Here is a 10,760-nt window from a genome sequence, read left to right on the forward strand (position 1 = left end):
TAGAGATGTTTCTGTTTAGCATCTGCAAAGGCAACTAATGTGACAAAGGGTCTTTTAGTGACAATTATCCTGTAGACTGTTGGAGCCGGGCTAGTGATTTAGTGTGAAGAAGGGGAAAGGGGGAGATTTTATGACCAGATGAGCAGATCGAGCGTCTTGATAATGTCCAAACATTACATATTTCCCCCCTTTCGGACAACAAAGTTCATGTGGGGAAGTCGTCTGGCGATAGTCAAGTGGATCATGATGGTCGGGCAGCAGGTGGTTCTTAATTGTCCTCGGCCTTTGGTTCCTCAGGCTGAGGGTCCATCTCGATGAGGTTTGGCATTGTTTCTGCCTTGGTACCTCCTTTCCACTGGTTCTGTGGTCAGTGGCTGGTTAGCAGGGATCTGGGTGCTAGGTTCAGTCAGAGGGCAGTCAGGGCAGATGTTGGTTTCAGGCCTTACACTTAGTCATAAGGAGTCTTGCCTGTCCTTATTGTCTCCATGCGGGGTTTCTTCTGGATGAGTTCTTTTAGAATCCTCAGGATCTCTGCTGACTCAGATGTAGCTGCACTGTTCTGCTCTGGTGAAAGCTCGGACTTGGGCTTGTCCAGGGCGTGTCGAGACGGGTTACGCTGCTGGCTGTCTGGGCTTGATGCTCTAGTGAAAACTCTGTCACTGTGGTGTTGTTGTGTGCCCTCTAGAGCCAGCTCTGAACAGTGATCAGAGACAGGGCAAATTTTTGGATTTTTCACAGTCTTTTCAGAAGCAGTCTTTTGCTTGGCATAGGCCTTATGGGCTAAGTCCCGCAGCTGTTGGGTGGACATACTATGCGGGCAGGCCAGGACCCCTAAGTGGTGGCTCAATGCAGGATGCAGATTCCGGAGGAACAGAGTTTTGAAATCAAAATCCTCCTCCATTCCTGGCTCGTTCCATGCTCCGAAGTAGGCCCGTCGGAGTCTGTTGTAGCAGGCCTGTGGGGTTTCATGTTGGCCCTGTTTAAGGTCCATGGCGGTGATGAGTCCTTCGTCTTATTCAGGGTCAGAAAACTCTCTAATCAAGGCCTATTGTAGCTGCTGGTAGTCCAAATTGACATTTTCTGGTTGCCGATCTAGGAAACTTCGCATATCATGGCTGGAGGTAATTCGGAGCAGATACAATCTGTCTCGTGTGGTCACGTTGGCCACAGTTTGCAAGTGAATGTCAATGTCCTGCAGGTAGGCATGCACATCGTGGCCTCCTGCAAGGTTTGGGGTGAAAATAGGGATGTTTCTGGCCAGCTTGTCAAGTTCTTTGGGAGCCATGCCGCGACTAGTGGCAAGGATTCTCTGGAAGGGCTCCCACCCCCTTGCTGTTGACGGGGGTTCTTGGATGCTGGCTGATGACATCTTGAGCAGTGGGCTTTCACCCCCTTTTGAACTAGGAACTCTTGACTGGGAGGCCTGGGCCCACTGGTCAGGGAAAATTCTGTGGTGTGTGTTTCCTCTTTCTGGTCACATTGCAGTCTGTAAGAATGATTCAGTTCTCTGTGAACAGTGTCAAGTTCATCTTTTAAATAGTCTCTTTGCTGAACCAGGACATGGATTTCAGCTCAGGCCGTTTGCAGGTGGCCTTCACAGGCCTTGGCCCTGTCGTCCCTTTCTTTTAGTTCAGTCTCTGCTTTCACTAGGAGAGCTGCAACTTGTTGGAATTTTCCATCTAGTTCCTCTCTGGCTTCCTTCTCCAACTGCTCTCTGTGCTCTGTCTCTACATGAAGATCTGCCAGGGCACTTTGGAGTCTCTCCACTTCCTCCTGTAGCTCTAGGTCCGCTTCATCCTCTCTCCCGCGCCAGTCCTGGGCCTCGAGGGTTAGCTGATCTAGCCGACTTTGAGCATGTGCCTGGTTCCTCTGGGCCTCCTTGGCCTGGAGCATTAGCGCTGCTGCTTCTTGCTCCAGGTGGATGCTGTTCTTTTCATTTAGCAATGCCTGGACGATGAGGTTGTGGGCTAGGCCCCCGATGATCTTGGCCCATTCTTTGTGGTTGTAGCTTTGGGTTGGATCATGGGCCATCAGCCTTTTCAAGTCATTGTCCAGCTGCACCCGGCTCAGGTGCTGTAGGTCACTGGAGGCTTTGGGCAGGAGAGTGTTGGTCATGGCACTCAGCCAGGCCTCTATGTGATCCCAGTGGGTGGCGGGACTGGATGATCGGGACATACTGGCTCACGGGTGGCGAGAGAAAAACAGCATGAAAAGGCCAATGCAAGTCTGTGCAGAGTTAACGAGCTACAATAATATGTGATTATGTAAGCTGTGTGTGTGTGGTTATGACTAACTGGTGCAGACAGTTAGTGGGATGCAGGCCGGACACCTAATGTCTTGGCTGTGAATGGCCAGATGTGGCCAATTTGTGTGAGTGAGCACCAGGTCTATATAAAGATTATTTAACAGGGCGGCAGCCTAGTGGGTCACTTAATGACTTTGGCTGCCTGGGTCGTCAATCTATTATTCAGCTTTCCCTGATGGCTCTCATAGGTTCGGTCTCTATGTGAACTGAAAGAAAACAAAATCCCAACAGAACAAACAAACAGAACAGAACAAAATAAACAAAAACTAAATAAAAAAATAAATAAGATACAATAAAATAAGAACACAGAACGAGATAGAGGGGAGAAAAGGCCTAAGCTTACTACCACTGCTAGGGTTTATGACAGGACCGGCAGAGTGGGGGCGCTGTCGAGTTATAGTGCCTAGGGAGATGGTATGGCTTAAGAGAGGGAGGATGGGCCAAACACTTAAACGACCGGGAAAGATCTAATACTCTTTGGCTTATAATAAGTGAATATGCCTGGGGGTGAATTGAGGTCACTCAGGTGAGAATCAGTGGCGAGGTCAACCTCCCTGACTCTTCCTAGCACTCAACTGCGGTGTCCTCAGGCCCCTCGTCCCCCTTGTACCACGGTGCCAACCACTCAAACAGCCACGACTTTTAGCACAATTGGGCAGCACTCAGGCGAGGCGTGTCAACAGCCAGACAGCACGGCCAAAATTGGGTTTCCCCTGAAACCCCCTTGGAGTCGGCTGCCTTGGTGGCCAGCTGCTCCAAATGGGTGGTTCCGTCGGCGCAGAACCCTAATCAGGGTAATTAACCAAAGTTGCCCTTGTGTGTCAGCTGGCGTGGTTGACTCATCACCTGGAGTGCCCAATTGCTGATGTTGGTCTGCGTGCTGCCGCCAATGGTACGAGGACAGAGGCGTCCGAAATTCACACACAGCCAGTGTCAGGCATGTCAGGCCTGGCGACTCCCCTCACCGGAACCCAACCTGAAGACAACTGTCGCTTCACCACCTGAGCACTAGGGGGAGTGCTACCTGTAAATAAACACAAATGGCTGACCAAAGGAAACTTAATTTAAATTTAAATTCAAACTTTGTTTAAACCAAATTTAAATAAGTGTGTAAAGAGAGACAGAAAGATTGAATAATACCAAATAATAATAAAATAAAGAGAATGAAGATAATGATGATAATAATCAGAATAAAATAACAAAAGGGAAAAATAGAAATAAAGCAGTTCAAAACAAAATAAAAGGAGAGAGAAAACTTAATTTAAATTTAAGTTCAAATTGTTTAAATTTAAATAACTGTGTAAAGAGAGACAGAAAGATTGAATAATACCAAATAATAGCAAAAATAAAAGGAAAGAAATGAAGATAATTGTAATTGTAAACAAAAATAAAACAACCAAAGGGGAAATTTAAATAAACAATTCAAATGAAACAGGAGAGAGAGAGAAGAAAGTAGACCTAACCGAAAATGCCCACAAGGTGGCGTGGGTGAGCCCACACAAAAGTGAAGTCGGGAGGTGTAATTTGAGAAGCGTTAAACACTTAAACCGACTGCCCTCTGGTGTTAGTCAGAGGTATTGCGACCTACCCTACTTCAGTCGTGATTAAACCTGAATGCGTTTAGAGTGAGATTTAGTCTCTTCTTAAGGGCCAATTTACTGCAACGATCAAAAGTATACAATGTAATTTAGATCCCAGCGGATCTTTTTGTGTCAGTCAACTGCACAATAGTGTGCGGCAGGATGCCAGTGCACAATAAAAATATACGCAACAGGATTTCTTCGCTGTTCTTACAAATGTTCACTTGATCAAGATTTTTAGGACTCCCATTTACATATCAATCAGATACTGGCTCCGCAGTGTTTTATGATTAGATTTGCATTAGGCATGCATTAGTTGGCTAAGCTAATGGTTAAACCTAAGGGAGTGAGATCGCTTAGTTGAATATCACTTTAATACACAATTAATTCAATTTAGCAATACAATCATACAAGGCCTTTAAAAGCTGAGATGAGGAGCCTCGCTCAAATCAGCTTTATCACACTGAAAGAAGATTTCTTCGTTCTAACAGGCGATCTTGATAATATTAAAATGTGCTGTAAAGAGGTTTCTTTGACTTCACAGAAACAATTTTAATATTATGAACTGCAGTTTATTTTAACAATTAACAGTGGCTAAATGTTAGACAAATAGAAGCCGTTAACGTACAGATCTGAAATCGGCTTTGAGCTTTTCAATTATCAGAGAAATGAGTTCGCGTTGTGACTTGTCTCACTCTCTAAGTGCGCATAAAATAATATTAATTCACACATAGATTGACACCGAGTTGGCTCACAAAACAAAGTTTAAAGCATGCCTGCATTCTCCACCATAATATGTAGCAAATTAGCTCAAAAGGGAATATATATATATATATATATATATATATATATATATATATATATACACAGGTGCATCTCAATAAATTACAATGTCGTGAAAAAGTTCATTTATTTCAGTAATTCAACTCAAATTGTGAAACTCGTGTATTAAATAAATTCAATGCACACAGACTGAAGTAGTTTAAGTCTTTGGTTCTTTTAATTGTGATGATTTTGGCTCACATTTAACAAAAACCCACCAATTCACTATCTCAAAAAATTAGAATATGGTGACATGCCAATCAGCTAATCAACTCAAAACACCTGCAAAGGTTTCCTGAGCCTTCAAAATGGTCTCTCAGTTTGGTTCACTAGGCTACACAATCATGGGGAAGACTGCTGATCTGACAGTTGTCCAGAAGACAATCATTGACACCCTTCACAAGGAGGGTAAGCCACAAACATTCATTGCCAAAGAAGCTGGCTGTTCACAGAGTGCTGTATCCAAGCATGTTAACAGAAAGTTGAGTGGAAGGAAAAAGTGTGGAAGAAAAAGATGCACAACCAACCGAGAGAACCGCAGCCTTATGAGGATTGTCAAGCAAAATCGATTCAAGAATTTGGGTGAACTTCACAAGGAATGGACTGAGGCTGGGGTCAAGGCATCAAGAGCCACCACACACAGACGTGTCAAGGAATTTGGCTACAGTTGTCGTATTCCTCTTGTTAAGCCACTCCTGAACCACAGACAACGTCAGAGGCGTCTTACCTGGGCTAAGGAGAAGAAGAACTGGACTGTTGCCCAGTGGTCCAAAGTCCTCTTTTCAGATGAGAGCAAGTTTTGTATTTCATTTGGAAACCAAGGTCCTAGAGTCTGGAGGAAGGGTGGAGAAGCTCATAGCCCAAGTTGCTTGAAGTCCAGTGTTAAGTTTCCACAGTCTGTGATGATTTGGGGTGCAATGTCATCTGCTGGTGTTGGTCCATTGTGTTTTTTGAAAACCAAAGTCACTGCACCTGTTTACTAAGAAATTTTGGAGCACTTCATGCTTCCTTCTGCTGACCAGCTTTTTAAAGATGCTGATTTCATTTTCCAGCAGGATTTGGCACCTGCCCACACTGCCAAAAGCACCAAAAGTTGGTTAAATGACCATGGTGTTGGTGTGCTTGACTGGCCAGCAAACTCACCAGACCTGAACCCCATAGAGAATCTATGGGGTATTGTCAAGAGGAAAATGAGAAACAAGAGACCAAAAAATGCAGATGAGCTGAAGGCCACTATCAAAGAAACCTGGGCTTCCATACCACCTCAGCAGTGCCACAAACTGATCACCTCCATGCCACGCCGAATTGAGGCAGTAATTAAAGCAAAAAGGAGCCCCTACCAAGTATTGAGTACATATACAGTAAATGAACATACTTTCCAGAAGGCCAACAATTCACTAAAAATGTTTTATTGGTCTTATGATGTATTCTAATTTTTTGAGATAGTGAATTGGTGGGTTTTTGTTAAATGTGAGCCAAAATCATCACAATTAAAAGAACCAAAGACTTAAACTACTTCAGTCTGTGTGCATTGAATTTATTTAATACACGAGTTTCACAATTTGAGTTGAATTACTGAAATAAATGAACTTTTCCACGACATTCTAATTTATTGAGATGCACCTGTATATATATATATATATATATATATATATATATATATATACACACACAAACACTGAGACAATCAAGCGTGGATATAATGGGTTTAATAAATGAAACTACAGGTAAATACAACTAAACTTAAGCAAAGAATATATATAGAGAATACCGAAGAGAGAGAGAGAGAGAGAGAGAGAAGAGCAAAGAATGGCAAGATTTACAATCAGTTAACTACAACCTTTGAGAACCATCAGAGAATCAGAATCACCTTAAAAGAAAGGGGTCAAAGCTTAATGACGCATCTAAAGATTTATAAAATGGTTACTTGCATTGGCTTTGGTGCTGAACAAAAGTCCGGATGCGCGAAGACTATGGAGATTCTCGGGGAGTTCATGAGCTGAAGCGTTCGTTGGATTCTTCCGGAGATCGGTTGTCCATGGGAAGTTTAAACAAAGTTAATTTGAAAGCAAGTTGCCGGAAATTCAGGAAAGTGTTTGTCTCACAAGGGAATGAGCAAAGATATTCTTGAGCAGAGATCTCTTAAGGCCAAATCAGTTCACATCATCTTTTTTAAAATGACCAATCATAGGTGCCAACTTTTAGCGGGAGAAATCTTCCTTTGTTCCCCTTCATAGCCTATTTGCATGTTTTATGGTGGTCTAGGAATTTATACAGTTTTACACCAAAGTATGGTAAAAATAGTATAATGCATTTTATAGTAACATACTATACACCATTAATTAAGGCATAAAGAGAGGATCATTTCAATACCAAACAAATGGGGTCTGCAGACATTAAAACAGTGATACACACTGGATGTCAGCATTCAAAGTTACCCTAACATAACTAAAGAATCATAACTAGGTTAATATAACATCGGGACATACATACAACACAGGAATACCTCATATACATTTTGGGATAGTTTGATTATGAGTTAAATGCAGGGAATGTGTATTTGCTTTTCAGTGTTTCTCCATCACACGGCATTTCGTTCCTGGCAATGGGGTAGTCGGGAGGGAGGGGGTTGACTTGTGGAATGCCTTTGAAGTTACAGGAGAGACTCAGAGATGTTTCTGTTTAGCATCTCAAAGGCAACTAATGTGACCAAGGGTCTTTTAGTGACCATTATCTTGTAGACTGTTGGAGCCGGGCTAGTGATTTAGTGTAAAGGGGGAGATTTTCTGACCAGATGAGCAGATCGAGCATCTTGATAATGTCCAAACGTTACAATGTATAAATGTTTTCCATCTGAAAGGACTAAATATTAAATGAAACAAATGACAATAAAATGCAAAGTAATCTCTACAGTAATCAAAATACTTTTTGAATGTAATTGTATTCTAATTACCAATTATTTAAATTATATCTGTAGTGGAGTACAGTTACTTATATTTTGTATTTTAAATACGTAATCCCATTACATGTATTCCATTACTCACCTACCCTGGTGGTACGTATAATTGTAAACAGCAACCCAAGTAAACTTTTTTCCAAAATCCTAAATGGCAGACTATTCAAATATCTTATGGATAGAAATGTCCTGATCAAATGTCAAATTGGTTGATCATACAGTATATATTGTATACTCTATATACAGGAATTGACAAGCAACTGAACCAAAAGTAAATTCTTCTCATATTAAATATTTTGTTGACTTCATAAAAGCTTTTGACTGAGATCACATGACCTGCCGACAGAGATGGCTGCTTATCCCTTACTTGCCATCAACATTTCATCTGTTAAAGTTACAGTTTAGATGCAAGATACCCTTGTGACTGTTAAATAGTGCACGTCTAAATGCCAATTCCTGCAGAAACGATCGAAAGATCCAGAACACAAAACGCTACGCGCTATTGTAGCTGATGAGCTAAAGCTACAGCTTGGTGTCATTAGAGAAATCTTCAAGGAGGAACTTAGCCCCATTGCCGAAAGAATTGGTACACTAGAGAATGAGATGAGATTAATTAGCAGCAACTTTGACAACATGCAGGCGGCAGTTCGAAAAGTCAAGAAAGACTCTGTAGAACTTAAGTTACCCGTGGATGCACTTCAAGACAAGATGGCAAGACTAAAAGTCATAAGCCGTCGGTATAATATTCGTTTGTGGGGTTTAAAGAAAGCGAGGAGGGCAGTGATCCGGTGGGCTTCATACAAAACATCTATCCCAATGGATTCCCTCTTTTAACAACAGATCAGTTGAAGTAGAAGGGGCACACCCCATTTACAGTGGTGATGGTAGAGTATATTTTCATTTAATCATTCAGTTAGTCTATTTTGATGATTGCATTAAAATGTATGCAATATACAATTATCTAAAAATGACAATGTGTAATCAATGTACTATGAATAATTGCATTATGAATGTTATTCAATAGGTTAGATATTTAATCATTCATTTATTGATTTAATTTGACTAATTATCAAAGTGCAAATCAATGGAAAAATGCAGCTTCTTTTGGGAATGTTACAGTCTCTCTCTGGAAGGCCCTTTCTGAGAATATTTTTTAATAGAACAGAATCCAAAAATGCATGATTTGATGCAGACAATTTGTGGAATAGGTAGTGCTGAGGTGAACCGAGGAGCATGCGTCAAGAGAAATAGGGAGTACTGAGGTGAATAGAGAAGCATGTGTCAAAAGGAAGTCTCAAGAATATAAAAAAGACACCTGTGGCAGCACACACACTTCTCCATCTCACAGGGATGTGTTGTGTGTGACCAATAAACTGAAATAAGGGAAATCATTTAATATACTAATCAAATTAATGCAAAAAGTAATGATTGTTAGTTAATATAAAGTATGTAACCATATGAAGTGATTACAGTGTGTTTTACGCATATAAAATACAATAGTTATGCTTTTGTTACCACTCAAGTAAGTTAAGCCAGCATGTCCTGTTAGGAGTGATGACATAAATAATCAAGGCATAAGATTTTATTGGTTGATATTATTGGATGAAATTATTGGATGATATCATGAGGTAATTTTTGGATGAAGACGCCATCCTCAATGAGAACAGAAACTGTATAAAAGGGCATGTTCTAAAATGTAACTTCAGATGCTTCATGAACCATCTCGGCTATTTTTGGTCTATTGTTTTGTCTATTTTTGGAATCAGAACTTTGCGCCTCCGAGAAATCTTTGACTCGGCTGAGCTTTGATGACTGTTTTGGAGAATCTGCCATGACAATGGAAACAGAAAAGGCCCACTCACACTGATCTTTAAACTACTACATTTCCAGGATAGAAACACGATCCTCAAAGGAGCACGAGCCGCTGGTCAGATGCTACACAACGTCAGTTCACTTCTCTTCTTCGCCTACTATAGCAACCAAACTGCCGCGAAAAGGCGAGAAATGAATCAGTCCAGGAAAAAGAGGTATTTTAAAAAACTGGCAGTAATATGGCTGAAAAACAAATATGACCTTACATCCTCAACTAACAAATAGGTTCTGATTAATTGTACTTTGAAAATAAAAACATAAGTAGAGTTATTGTTTATGAAAACTGAGAAAGAATATTTTGATCTGCTGAAGTCTGTATCTTTGTCAATATCAATACACATAAGAGAACAATGGCAATCTAATGTAGAACTGTCTTTTTACACAAAATAAATGTAGTCTAAAACTGAAAAAGAGCATTATGTCTGTTTTTCCTTTTTAAAATGTGTATTATCTTCCCATTCAGTGAGGGCAAAATTTGCCTTCCTTGTCCTGCACACACTGATTTGCACACAGGAGCCAGATACTTGTGCAGATAAAAATCATTAGAAACAGTGAACAAACTGATTTGATGATGTTCAGGATTGAGAACGATGTAGCACTGTCAGGATATACAGTACTGTGCAAAAGTCTTAGGCACATAAGATGTTTCACAAAAACATTCGTCTTAAGATGGTTATTTATATCTGCTACTTTAGTGTGTCAATAGGAAATATACATTTTATACTCCCAAACATTCCTTTTGCAAATAGAATAGAAGAACAGGGAGCCCTGCAACTGATGGCATGGCCTTCACAGAGCTCCCCACTGAACATCGGGTCAGTCTGGGATTATACAAAGAGACAGAAGTAATTGAGACAGCCTAAATAAATAAAAGAACTGTGGCGAATTCTCCAAGAAGCTTGGAACATCCTATCTGCCAACAACCAAGAAAAACTGTGTCCAGTTGTAAGTAGGAGAATTGGTGCTGTTTTGAAGGCAAACATGTCTATGTCATAATTTTTTAAAGAAATAATCACTTTGAAAATTTTCACAAGTGCCAAAAACTTTTGCACAGTACTGTAAGCACAGGCAAGTTCAATAACAATTCACAATCTTTTTATGAGCACTACAAAAAAAATGGAGAATAAAAGCAAATTATCCTATGTATTTTCTTTGAAGGTTCGGTTTTCATCATCGTTTTGCCTTGTGAAAAAGACTGTGCATATGAGCTTACATCACTTCTGTA

At 40.7% G+C, this 10,760-nt stretch overlaps 1 pseudogene; it reads right to left on the minus strand.

Moving 5' to 3' along the window:
• Window positions 1–448: 448 nt before the first annotated feature.
• LOC127428022 (uncharacterized) lies at window positions 449–2,175 on the minus strand (annotated as a pseudogene).
• Window positions 2,176–10,760: the final 8,585 nt, after the last annotated feature.

Source organism: Myxocyprinus asiaticus, chromosome 37 (genome assembly GCF_019703515.2).
Source record: "Myxocyprinus asiaticus isolate MX2 ecotype Aquarium Trade chromosome 37, UBuf_Myxa_2, whole genome shotgun sequence".
In the NCBI taxonomy this organism is placed as follows: domain Eukaryota; kingdom Metazoa; phylum Chordata; class Actinopteri; order Cypriniformes; family Catostomidae; genus Myxocyprinus; species Myxocyprinus asiaticus.